A 10,053-nucleotide genomic window follows, 5' to 3' on the forward strand; every position below is an offset into this window, starting at 1 on the left:
TCACACCCATAAAGACACAGCCCCAGAAATACTCATGTTGTTGGAGGGCACTGTGCCAGGCCAGGCTGCCATGGGAAAACCATCTGCTCTGCTCTATGGCATGGAGCTGTGCAGGTTACAGAAGCCAGACAAGCTCCACTGGTGTGAACCAAGGGTGCTGGGATCCCAACTCCAAACGGGTGGACACTCACCTGCGCATGTCTCTAGGCAGTTTCACTGGGGGGTGTCTGCAGACTGCTTAGACACATTTGAGGGGCAGTAGAAGCTGACTGGTGTTTTCAGCTCAGTCTGAAAACACCCTGGGATTCCTGGTTTACAAATTACTGTACTCCCAGTCCTGCTTTTCCCCCAAAGCATTGAATTGTTATGCAGTTAGTGGTCTCCCTCTATCATGAGGGGGGGTGGGCTGTAGTTTCCTGGTGGGGTTAAGGCCACCATGTGTTCTGTCTCAGAATAAACTCTCTCTCTCTCTCTCTCTGGCTGGGGTGTGGGGAATTGTATTCAGTGTGAGGGTTGAGTTGACCAAGACATAGGATTCATTTCTCAGGATAATCTGCTCTTTCAAAGTGTATTCCCATTCCCAATGAGAATAAGCCCATTCCATTTTCCTGACTTCCCCAAAGAACAACTTTTTTGCTAAATCTCTTTCCTTTTAGGTCAATTCCCTCCGACAAAATCAGGGCGCTTTGGTTTTGTTTCAACTCTGTGGCATTTCTATTTTATTTTCTCAAAACAAAACTCCATGAAAATCAATACCTCTGGGCAAAAAACCCTTTCAATTTCAACAAATGGGCCTTTTCCCATAGAAAAAATGTTCTACCATGAAATCTGCAACTAGCTCTTACTAATAACCCACTGAGCCTGATAAGCTGCATGGGGCTAACATGGGAGATCTCCCTGGAAGCCCCACTTTGCATATGTTTTTTGCGGAGATCTCATCATCCTTTTCCGCCTTGTGTCTTCCCCCTCTCCCCACTCAGCCCCCCTTCATCTCAGCAGGCAATCCATGATGACTTATTGCTGAAACAGAAGCCTGCACAGCTTAGACGCTGACCAGGTTCACGCTGGGACATCTCCCAACTAATGCAAGTGCTGAGTGAACACAGGTGAAAAACTTGTACCAAAGGGCCCAAAGTGATTGCCTCCTGCAGTCCAATGGCAAGAGGTTCCTAATATATATACAGGCCCTCAGCTACCTGCTCAATGCAACTGTAATCTCTTCCTGCTCCCAGGTATCCTCTCTCTGTGCTTTCAATGGAAGAGACCAGTGATTTTCAACTGGATTGCCACAGCACCCTGGGGTGCCATGAGATCCTTTTAAGGGTGCTCTACAATACTGGGTGTCCAAACACCTACACATGATTCACAAGATAAACCCAGACCAGATTTCAAATAGGAATCTTCAGTGTCATAAACACTTTGAGCTGCTGGGTGCTTTCTGAGTTCCCTGCACTAGAAGAGTGGCGCTTTTTTTTTCCAGGAAGGAAATGAGTGAAAGCTACAAGCTGGGATTTTCTGAGAAATACCTTGAGCCTAGTGAGGAATGCCTTAAACCTAAAAAGACTGAGAACCACTGGAATAGACAGGATCTCCCAAGTTGGAGTTACTCCCATCTCTGTGCCTTGAGGAAGATTCACTTTCCATGTCACCAAGCACTAGTCTCTTGTTCTTAAATGTATATTGTATTGTACCTGCAAGGTACCAAAGCCAGATCAGCCCCAGAAGCACAGACTTACAGGTGGGCTATGTGCACACTCGAAACTGCTGGGAGACAGGGGTATGGTCCCTTATTGGCACAGCTGTGCCAGCAAAGCCCTGCCTAGAAGCAGTTATACAGTGATAATGCTTCAGTTCCCCAGTGTAGCTTGCTTTGCTCACTGATGTTTTCACTATATCAGCGCAGCTTTGCAGTAGCTGGGTCCACAGTAGGAGTGCTCTGCCCCGACGGTGAACTGATATTCCTGCCCTAGCAAAGTGCCCTTAGGGTAGACACAGCCCTCATCTCCTGTCTCTCACAGGCAAGGACAGAGCTCACAGATAACCACACATTTGCGCTCACCATAGACACTCACCCCTATCTGGACCACATGTGTGCACCTAGGGGAAAAGAGCTGGACCCAAGTGCAAACACACAGACTCACAGCTAGCCATGCATACAGGCTCACTTCTACCCGCAGATGTACATGCACAACTGGCTACAAGCACAGGCTCACAAGGATGTTCTCAAATCTCATGACCATACATATAAGAGGACAGGCTTAGAAGAAACCAAACAGCCCCGTAAGTGTCAATCTAACCAGGCTCTTGTACAGCTCCCCATCACTGCTATGTCTGCATGTCCAATAGCCCCATAGCCAGGTACACATCACATCCATAGATTAAATCAGTCTCAAAATCACACACACACATATACCCCCAATATACACAGATTCACAACTCCTTCCTGTATGTAAGAATTCCGCGTTACACCCAGTTATAAACCTAAAGACACCCGATCTTCACAAGCACACAAACCTGCCAACCCATATCCATCAATCCAGAGAAGCGACACGCTCTCACTGCTTACATAAACACCAAAACAGACACAGCCATCTTTGCACATCTATCACCTACACACACACAAACAAGGACCCAAGATTCACAATCCTGCTCACAAACAAAGCTGACTTGGAAACACCCCCCGGCAACAGTGCACCTTGCTGACATCTCCACTAAAAGCACTTTAGTGATAAAGCAATGCCAGGACATTATACTGAAGAAGCACAGCTAGTGTGGACCCAGCCTGACCAGCAGGGCTGTGCTCCTTACCAATAGAGTAAGACCCCCTCAATCTCCATAAGCAAACCATGCCATACTGGGAAAGATGTAGTTTTGCCAGTATTACTGCCTCTTCTACTAGCTCTGCTGTGCCAGCTGGGGGGCAAAGCCTTCTCAAAACCCAGCTCGATGGAGCAGTGCCAACAACTTCTTCCTGTGTGTTCAGAAGCCATCATCTTCTCACCCTGCTGCTCCATGGAACGTGTCCTGAGACATGTACAGCCAGCCTCCCCGGTCCTTCCTCTGCCCATCGGGTACAGCTTTCCCCTCAGCAGGGTACACTTTCCCTGCTTTGCTTCTGAATAAAATGCCATTGGGTGCCTGCCACATAACTGCAGGATGTCTGTATCCAGAGGAGACTGGCTAGCCCCCTGGCCCTGGGATAAGTCAGTCTGTCAGAGATGGCTGCAGCTGTGGGCAAAGGGAAGCATTCTTCACTCCTTCCCTCTCCCAGATCTAATGCCCAGAGCCAGAGCACCAGGAATGGGCGCGAGGTTAAGGAAACAGGAGGCACCAATGCAGGAACAATGAGACCATTGAAAGCTGCCTGTCGCAGGCTGCTCCCTCAGTGCGCAAGGAGGGAGGAGGGGAACTCTTGGCAAAGTCCACCCGCCTTTTGCTAGGATTTCTCCAGCAGGGTGCTGGGGCTCATGAGCAGGTACACAGTACTGTCTACCCAGCTCTGGCACACTGTTTGAGCTCTCTCTAACCCATTCTCTGATAATGGGTGGATAAAGCCCTAACTGGGATGGAGTCCAGTCCCTGTGACATACCCTAGAAAGGCCATACTGTCTTTTGCCAGGGTCAGGGGGCTCAGCACCTATCCAAGGAAAGATCAGGGCCAAGTCATGGAGTATCTGCAGTGGTGCTCCTAGGGGCTTCTGCCTCATTTCTGTATGGGCCCGGGGGGGGGTTCTGCTACAGGATGAGAGCACCCGCTGTGTAATGGGGTGGGAGGGAGGCATGGGCATCAGTGAGAGGTGTAGGGAGGAGAGGAAAATGCACACATGCACCCTCCTGCTCTACCCATACACACCTGCACATACCCTCTCCACTTGTATACATAAATACACACCACATATAAACACACTCTACCGCTGTCCTCTATATGTCCACACAGAAACACACACACTCTCCACGCACACCCTCACATGCATTTTCCACACCTCTTACACACCACCTACAGGCACATCCCCTCTCCATGTACACACACTACACCTTTCCACACATGTGCTTACACCCTCCACGTGAACACACACATACCCTTTACGTGCACAGACACACATCACACATGCTTTCTATATGCACAAGCATTGTCTTCACCCAGATAGATGCACACACATCACATCTAGATCTATACTTCACATATATCTTCTAGATGCACCCCCCCTTTACACACATTTCTAGCCATGCACAAATCCATACACCTACATACACATTCTGCACACACAAACACAAAAAACCACACATATTGGTCATACCACACACACACACATACACACACTGGCTACACCATACAGATACATACACATGCACCCTCTCCACACTCCAACTCAATATATATACAAACACATTCATATACTGGCTACGCACACATACATACATACTGGTTACATCATACACACACCACATACACACACTCTGGCTACACCATGCATACACACACACACACACACATACACAAACACTCCCTTTCTGCATATATACACGCCAATCCACATACATTCACACATAAGCAATCTCTCCATCTATATACATGCCTACACACCACACACACACAAGCACCGTCCTCCTATGCATCAGTTGACATGTTCCCTCACCACTTACCCACACTTAACACACACACTTAACACACACACACAATGGCTACACCATACATATCTCCTTTCCACATACATATACAACAATCCACATACATCTATAGCCAACCAATCTCTCTGCCTATATACATACATGCCACACACACACACACACACACACACACACACACACAAAGATCCTTCTTCTACACACCAGGTTCACACATTCCCTCACCTACCCATACTTTACCAACCCCCCACAGTGCCACACAACCACCTCTCCACACACAGACACTAGCACATATACACAACCCTCTATATCTCTGCTCTCTCTGTAAACACCACCCCACACACACATCGATTTGTTTGTGCACACATGAGTGTGCACACACCTCACTGACCTATCTGCTGCTGCTGAGGTTCATCGCACCCATCTCCCTCTATACAGACATGCACATGCACATGCACATACACACACACATGCATGCACCTGGCTGGCCCCTGTGCTGTTGCCGCGCCATGCTGCTTTGCCTCCTTGCACACACCTTGGCACAGTCCTCCTGGAGTGGTCCCTGCCCCTTTCCCAGGCCCACCCCTGATCCCAACCCAGGTGGGTGTGCTGGGACTGTGTGTGGTGCTCGCTTGTGTGTTGCCACAGCCACATGCGTGAGCATGCATGAATGTGACATGTGCCCGCCAGGGCTGTGCTAGTGTGCTGCTTGTGTGTGGCTGTGAACATGTGTCTGGACTTGTGAACATGGCCTGGACTTGTGGCTGTGAACGTGGGCCTGGACTTGTCTGCTGTGTGCATACACATATGTGTGTGCACACTCATTGTGTGCTTGTCCCCCGTGTACCGGTGTGTGTGCATGCATACATATGAGTGTGTGTGCATGCATCCATGTGTATGCACCCCCATTCTGTGCTTGTCTACTGTGTGAATACATGTGAGTGTGCATGCATACATGCAAATGTGTGTGCACACATATATGTGAGTGTGCACCCCCATTCCATGCTTGTCTACTGTGTGCCAGTGTCCATGCATACCTACATGCGAATGTGTGTGCAAGTGTCCAAGGTGAGTGTGCACACACATTCCATACTTGTCTACTGCATGCATGTGTGTGTGTATGCACACGCATTCCTTGCTTCCTGTCTACTGTGTCAAGACAAGTGAGAGTGTATGCCTAGTGAATGCTTGTGTACTGCTGCTGGGGTGTATATGTACATGTGAATATGTGTGTATGCATCCATGTGAGCATGTACACCCATTCCATGCTTGTCTACTGTGTGCCAGTGTGCATGCTTACATGTAAATGTGTGTGCACCCAGTTCCAAGCTTGTGTATTGTGCGCAGGTGTGTGTGCATACATGGAAGTATGTGCACCCATTCCATGCTTGCCTACTGTGTGCGTACATGTACACGTACACGTACACGTACACACACAGGTAGTGAAGGCTAAGGATGTGGTAGTCATGGGGGACCTGAACTTCCCAGACATCTGCTGGGAGGAGCAGTCAGCCAGGTCTGAATGTTCACGTAGGATCTTGGCCGGAGTGCAGGACCTCCATCTAACCCAGGAGGTGCACAGCCCCACCAGGGGAGACGCCTTGTTGGACCTGGTGCTGGCCACGGGTGATGACCTGGTGAGGGGGCTGCGGGTGCTCGACCACCTGGGCGACAGCGATCATCGCCTGCTGGAATTCACCATCCAGCGCAAGGTGGCAAAGGCCTGCAGTAAGGCAGCGGCCCTAGATTTTAGACGGGCAAACTTCAACGAGCTAAGGAGGATAGTTGGAGAAGCGCTGAGGTCCCGGGGGGGAGGGGAGCCAGGTGTCCAAGGAGAGTGGTCACTCCTTAAGGAGACGATCCTCCAAGCCCAAAGGAAGGTAATCCCAACGAGGATCAAAGGGAGCAGGAGAGCACACAAGCCCCCGTGGCTCACCAAAAGCATCCGGGAATGTCTCCTTGCTGAAAAGGAGGCTTACACCCAATGGAAAGAAGGGGTCATCACCAGGGAGGGCTATTCTGTAGTTGCTCGGGGATGTAGGGGGGTAGTTAGGAAGGCCAAGGCAGAGATGGAACTGGGACTAGCTTCCCAGATTAAGGACAATAAGAAGTCCTTTTTTAAATACATAGCGAGTAAAAAGAAGGTCCCAGGTAATGTGGGGCCCTTGCAGGACGCCATGGGAAACTTAGTCGTCACACCAGATGGCAAAGCTAACATGTTTAACGATTTCTTTGCCTCCGTCTTCCTCAGTAGGGACCAGAACAGCCACCTCCCTGCTGGGCCCCCCTCGGGCCCTGGGGGAGGCACACCTGGGCCACAGGTTAGCGAGGATTTAGTTAGGGAGCTTCTGGAGGGGTTGGACGTATTCAAGTCAGCCGGCCCGGACGATCTCCACCCTAGAGTTCTAAAGGAACTGGCCGAGGTCATTGCAGGACCCCTGGCACAGCTTTATGAGCACTTGTGGTGCTCTGGTGAGGTACCAGAGGACTGGAAGAGGCCAACGTGGTCCCCATCTTCAAAAAAGGCAGGAAGGAGGACCCGGGAAACTATAGGCCGGTTAGTCTTACCTCCATCCTAGGCAAGCTGTTTGAGAAAATTATGCTGGCACACATCCAGGAGGGGCCAGCAGGGGACTGCATGCTTAGGGGCAACCAACACGGGTTCATCAGTGGCAGGTCCTGTCAGACCAACCTGGTGGCCTTTTACGATCAGATCACCAGATCGTTAGATGCAGGGGTAGAAGTGGATATAGTCTTCCTGGACTTCCGAAAGGCTTTTGACACTGTCTCTCACCCTGTTCTCATTAAGAAACTGGGGGGCTGTGGTGTAGACACCCACACAGTCAAATGGGTCGCCAACTGGCTGGAGGGCCGCACCCAGAGGGTGGTAGTGGATGGGTCCTTCTCAACCTGGAGGGATGTGGGCAGTGGGGTTCTGCAGGGCTCGGTCCTCAGGCCTGCACTGTTCAACATCTTCATCAGTGATTTGGACAAGGGGGTAAAAAGCACCCTGTTCAAATTTGCTGATGACACGAAGATGTGGGGGGACATGGGCACACTGGAAGGATGCAACAGGCTACAATCAGACCTAGACAGGTTACAAGGGTAGGCGGACGAGAATAGGATGGGTTTCAACACAGACAAGTGCAAGGTGATGCACCTCGGGAGGAACAACCGGCACCATACCTACAGGTTAGGGAACTCCCCTCTTGTCAGCACGAAGGTGGAAAAGGATCTGGGGGTCATCATTGACTCCAAGATGAACATGGGCCGGCAGTGTGGGGAGGCAGTCAGGAAGGCCAACCGCACCTTGTCATGCATCCACAGATGCATCTCGAGCAGGTCCAAAGAGGTGATCCTCCCCCTCTATGCGGCACTGGTCAGGCTGCAGCTGGAGTACTGCGTCCAGTTCTGGGTGCCACACTTCAAGAGGGATGTGGACAGCATGGAGAGGGTCCAGTATGATCAGGAGACAACGGGGCAGGCCCTATGAGGAGAGGCTACGGGACCTGAACCTGTTCAGCCTCCAAAAGAGAAGGCTGAGGGGGGATCTTGTGGCCTGTTATAAACTAGTCAGGGGGGACCAGCAGGCATTGGGGGAGTCCCTGTTCCCCCGAGCACTGCCAGGAGTGACCAGGAATAACGGTCACAAGCTGGCAGAGGGTAGATTTAGGCTAGATATCAGGAGGCGCTAGTTCACGGTCAGTGCGTCTAGGGTCTGGAACCAATTTCCAAGAGAAGTGGTGCTGGCTCCTACCCTGGGGGTCTTTAAGAGGAGGCTGGATGAACACCTTGCTGGGGTTGTTTAACCCCAGTACTCTTTCCTGCCATGGCAGGGGGTCGGACTAGATGATCTGCTCAGGTCCCTTCCGACCCTAGAAACTATGAAACTATGTGAGTGTGTGCACACCCCTTCCATGCTTGTGCAGTGCATGCAGGTGCATGCATGGACTGAAGGGAAGAAGGCAGGAGAGCTCTTAAGGGAACAGCTTTGCCCTGCCCGGCAAAGCACAGTCCTGTTATCCCCAGTGTTCCCTCATGGTCTGCTCCTGGCTTCCCTGGAGTCCTCCCCCTGTGACACTTCCCCAGCCCCATTGTGAGGCCTCTTTGCATGCCCCACTGTGCCACTGTGGATGCAGAGGTTTAAACCCAAAGGAAGGTCTGAATGGAGGGCTGGGCATTATCATCTCCTAGGACAGCATTGTACAACTTGTGGATCACAGCCTAAAAGCAGGTCACAAGAATATATGAAAGGGTTGTGAACAAACTTTAAAAATGGATACTCCTTTAAGAGAAAAACATGGGAAACGGGCTTTTCCCTTGCAGGCTGGCAGTGTTCCAGTCTGCAAGGGGCTGCTTGGGTCTCCCCATGTCCCCCAGATCCCCCCACCCCACACCCCCTGCCCCACAGAGTGGCAGGCTGAGGGTAGGGGGCAGCGGGTTGGGAGTGAGGAGCACTGGGTCAGGACTGGCCCTCGTTGTTTACAAATTGCTCACGGTACAAAAAAGGTTGAGAACCACTGTCTTAGGAGGTGTGTTGGTGGCTGGGAGAAACCATGGGTGGTATCTGTGCACCCCACCTTAGAGCGCTGAGCTTCTCCTGAGCGAGGATGCAGCCTGCCCTGAGCAGCCCAGCTCCCAGGCTTCACACAATGTTGTTTGTGCTTCACCCGCCAAATTCTCATTTGTCCTGGGAAGGCGAAGGAGGTGATGGCTCCTGAAAGCCAACCATTGAGAAAGGTGGAGGGCTGGGCCCTGTCAATCAGAGTAAACCTGTCTCACTAGAGATGGAGGAGCCTTGTGTGACTCTTTCCTTCTGTGTGCTGAGTAAAGAAAGCAAGATGTAATGGGAAATGCTTTCTTCCCCCTCCCTCCCTGGCCCTGCATGAAAGGGATCTGAAGGGATGAAAGAGATCTGTGTGATCCCAACACTGAGTTGGGTGGGAAGGAGAGGAGGGGGAGGTGGCTTCCAGAGCAAACTGGGGAGTGAAGAGGGAGACCCGGGTTGTGACGGAGAAGAGATTGGTGTCGAGGTGCAGCAGCAAGGAAGGGGTAGGGGAGCAGGATCTGAACAGGGGAGGAAAGAGAAAGTGTGGAGGGATGGTGTAGAAGCGTGAGAGCAGGAATGTAAGAGAGGAAGGGAGCAGAGGAGAGACAGAGGGAGAGCTTGGATCTGAGAGGAGAGGGAGAAACGTGGCTCAGAAAAGGCTGTAGCACTGCAGTGTTGTGGCAGTGCTGGTCTGGTGGGTATATGAGAAGCAGGTTCTGTTTGGTGATAGTTTTTATAGGACCATTGGTACACCTGGGAGAGATGTTGGAGAAGCCCTTAGGCACCCAATGTCCTTCCTGGGGTCTGGGAAGGAAGCAGACACAGCCTTAGCCACATCCCAGATAGACCCAGAGAAACAGGGTGGACAGCAGTAGGGT

The sequence above is a fragment of the Crocodylus siamensis genome, chromosome 4 (assembly GCF_052110815.1).
Source record: "Crocodylus siamensis isolate JL-2025a chromosome 4, ASM5211081v1, whole genome shotgun sequence".
Classification (NCBI taxonomy): Eukaryota; Metazoa; Chordata; order Crocodylia; family Crocodylidae; genus Crocodylus; species Crocodylus siamensis.